Below are 4,133 nucleotides of genomic sequence, written 5' to 3'. Positions count from 1 at the left end.
TATCTATATGTTTTTGGGGGGAGTGTGTGTTGGCTGCTTCTCATCTCATTAATCAAACTCCTTCTCCTCTTCTTCATAATAAAACACTTTATAAAAGGTTGTTTGGTAGCCTTCCTTTGTTCGATGATTTTCGTGTGTTTGGTTGCTTACGTTTTGCTCATAATCAATGTTCTAAGGGTGATAAGTTTGCTAGTTGAAGTCGAAAGTGTGATTTTGTTGGGTACCCTTTGGGCAAAAATGGTTGGTATTTATATGATCTGGATTCTAAGAAGTTCTTTGTGTCTTGAGATGTGAAATTTTTTGAGGACATTTTTCGGTATTTGGATAAGAATGCTACAACTATTGAGCTTGACAATGTAGCTTTGCCATATGGGAGTGTAAACGTAATTTTTTATACATATTTTGGTGAATTAAAGATATTGGAACCCACAACAATTCTTTCGCTTACTACTCCGCAGCTTTTGAGTTCATCACCTGCAAATTCTCCTATTCTTATCATACATAAATAATTATAACTCTCCAAAACAAAATGAGTTAAATTCAATAAAAAATTCATCATGAAATCAACTTTTGTAAGTATTAAATACTATAAACCTCTCCAATTGTAATAGAAGGAGTAGATATAGTTAATATATGTAACTCAAAAGTAATAAAGTGTAATAAAATTTAGAAGTCAAATTTTGAAAAATATAATCTATCGGTAAATAGAAAATAGTATAGATATAGGATAAATTTGAAATACTAGAATTGTTATTATTTACTCCAACTAATAGTATAGATAAAATTTAAATTTAAAATATATATATATATATATATATATATAAGTAATAAATAATAATATAGATATAAGATAGATTGGAAATTAATATTCTTGAATTCACTCCATTTATTACTATTATTTCTCTTTACATTCATTTAGAAAGTTACAGGAAATATTCGTATTTGCTAAATGTCTAAACTTTTATAAATTCCAATACCACCCTATTTAGCTAATTCTTTTTACAATAATATCCCTATTAATTACTAATGATTAATGAAGAGTTGGTTTTATATATAGATTTAAAGGGTGCAAAAACCCTCAAATTTTTTCAAAAAAGTAATTAGGCCCCTACTTTTATAACTTTTATTGATTTTTTTTTATTTCTCGTCACATGTCACACAATGTATTATAACACGTGATGGCTTTAATTGAAAAAAATTAGGGTCGTTAACTTTTTTATGATTTTTATAAAATTTTATAAATTTTTATTCTTTTATATTTTTGTAAAAATATAATTGAGTGAAAAAAAGAGGACTTTATTGCTTTTTTTTAAATTTAAGAGCTTTTACCGTCTTAACCTTATATATATATATATATATATATATTACTAATTTATATATATAAGCAATAATTGGTTGTGTGTATAATTAAAATATATTTAAGTATTTATTTAAGTTTTATAGAGGAGTTTTAAATAAATATTAACTTTAAAATTAGAAATGAAAATTTTATTTAAATAAAATATAAAATCACTTAAATTTAATAAAAATAACATTATTTTTATAATACTTTAAATACATGGTTGGATAGTTGCTTAAGTTTAAAAAATTCGAAAAATTATTTTATTCAAAAAATGTTTATAAATATAAATAATTTTAAAATTTTGAAATGTTGTATTTTAATTATAATTTTTATTAGTTTTAAGTTTCTCTACATATTTAATTAAAAATTTTAATATGTTTTTAACATGTTTTAAACACTTTGTAAACATTTATGTAAAATTTTAAACAACTTCAAAAGAATAATTTAAATTAATTTATTAATAGCACAAAATTTGGTAAGAAACTAAAGTCTAAGTTAATTAAGGTAGGGTAGGTTTCAAAAAATGGGGTTAAAAGAATTGCATTTATAGTTGATTGATTGATTTAAGTTTGAATATGCATGATTATTAAAGCGTGTTAGTGTTTGTTTTAGTGTAATTAAGCATGATTTGTATAATATACGATATGTTAGAATAGGAAAAATTGGCATGAAAACATGAAATAGTATGTATAGGTGTCAATGTCTAATATAAGGGTTGGACATGTTTTGTATCTTTGCAATTGAGTCCTGATTTTTATGCTATGCAATTGAAGTCCCTAAATGCTATGAAATGACTTGAAAATTTGCATGATTAAGTCTTATTTGGATAATTCCATAATTTTACTCTCGATTTTACAAAAAGGTTTTACTAAAATTATGATTTAGTCCTTAAACTTTACTTTAAAAATTAAATGAGTTTTACTTATCACTTCTAGAATTTTCTTTCAATTATTACCCTTATTAAATTGTTTTATACTGTACTGAAGCTAATGTGCATAAGGAATGGTCTTTTGTGGAGAAAGTAGAGGGATTCAATGGGTCAGAGAGTATGCTGGAAGGCAAATCCAAATTAATCAAGAAGGCAAGTTGGAAAAGAATTGCACCAGGAATAATGATGAATGAAAGCAGGGATGCAAGGGTGGTGGGCAAGAGGAAATTAGCTGAAATAAGAATTGATGAGAGAAAAACTACAAATTCTTGTGAAGACAAATTTAAAAGGACGAAATTAGAGAGTATTGATTTGCATGTAGTAGTTCCTTCAAATTTGATGATGGAAAACTCGGAGTAAATTTTTGCTCCCATTCAACATAGACGGGTGACTGCCAAAAGGCAAGTTGACGAAGCACAATGAAAACTATATGCTGGAATGTCTATGGTTTGGGAAGTCCACGGGCTGTACGTAGGCTTTGGTATTTGCTGAAGATATATAATCTTTAGATGGTCTTCTTTATGGAGACTAAAATTGATGAAAAACGTATAGAAAAGGTACGAAGAAGATGCAATTTTGTAAATGGAATTGAGGTAGGACTGGAGGGCTCATGCGGAGGGCTATGTTTGGCTTGGAAGGAAGATATTACTGTTAGTTTAAGGAGTTTCTCTAAAATTTACATAGATGCTTTAATTAAGGAGGATAAAGTCGCTAAGGAATGAAGATTTACTGGGTTTTATGGAGCACCTTTGGTAAGCATTAAGAATGATTCTTGGAATTTATTAAGGAGACTAGGTCAGGATCACGACCACCATTGGTTGGCAGGTGGTGACAACCTTAGGTCAGGATCAAAATTTAGGTGTTTGTTTTTTTGCATGTGTGACACACAAATGTGTATTTGTTTCAGTGGCTAAGTGTTCTAGGTGTGCGTGTGAGGTCCCAAGTTCAAGCATTGGCTTGGGCAAAATTCTTGTTTTTATATGAATAAATCCCTATCTCTGGTCAATAGGTTTATAAGGAAAAGTGTGTAAAAATATAACAGAATGGGCCTACTGGTCTGATGGTTAAGGTGAGTGTTAAGTTATTAGAGGTCTGGAGTTCAAATCTCTATGCGAGCAAGGGAATTGTTTTTGCTAGAGGCTGTAGAAGTGTTTAAGTAAAATTGGGTTCTGAGTAGTGGGGTTTGAGTGGGCAAGTGGGGGAGTAAATTGGGGTGAGGAGTTAACGGGATTTTATTTTGTTTTTCATTACTGAAATTTCTCTCTCTTCCCAAAAGACTCCACTATTTTCTCTTTTTTTTTTGTTGCCAAAAATCCCATTGTTTTCCCTTTCCTTTCTATTTTCTTCTTCCCTTTTCAATCGTTTTTGTTGTTCTTCAATCGGTTGCACGTTCGGTAGGTTAAAGGTGCATTTTTGTGTTTTAATTAATTAATTAATAGGTTATTAAGGATTCGTTTGGTGATTAGGGGCTCATCGAAGGGCTGGTTATCTCTCATCGACGTTCTAAGGGCGTGGAATTTTTGCTAATCAATAGAAGGTAATAGCTTATCACTCGCAAGATGGTTACCTTGTTTTGGGGTTAGATGAATTCAGTTTTTAAGCGATTAATCGGATATATATTTATCAATATTTAGGTTCGGGAGTGCTCAGACTTCGGATTAGCTTCTAACGATTTCAGGTGTGTACCCGAAAACACATAAAATGAGAATCAGTAAAAGTTGAAAAACGAATCTGTTGACACCACACGGGTGTGTGGTCGCCTGTGTGGTAGGCCGTGTAGCAGTACACAGGCGTGTGATCGATGAGCCAGGCCATGCGTGTATGACACAGTCGTGTGATGGCCGGATGAGGCTGTGTGCGACA

This window comes from Gossypium arboreum, chromosome 10, assembly GCF_025698485.1.
Source record: "Gossypium arboreum isolate Shixiya-1 chromosome 10, ASM2569848v2, whole genome shotgun sequence".
Classification (NCBI taxonomy): domain Eukaryota; kingdom Viridiplantae; phylum Streptophyta; class Magnoliopsida; order Malvales; family Malvaceae; genus Gossypium; species Gossypium arboreum.
The sequence above is the reverse complement of the archived record's forward strand: the minus strand, read 5'-3'. Positions refer to the sequence as shown.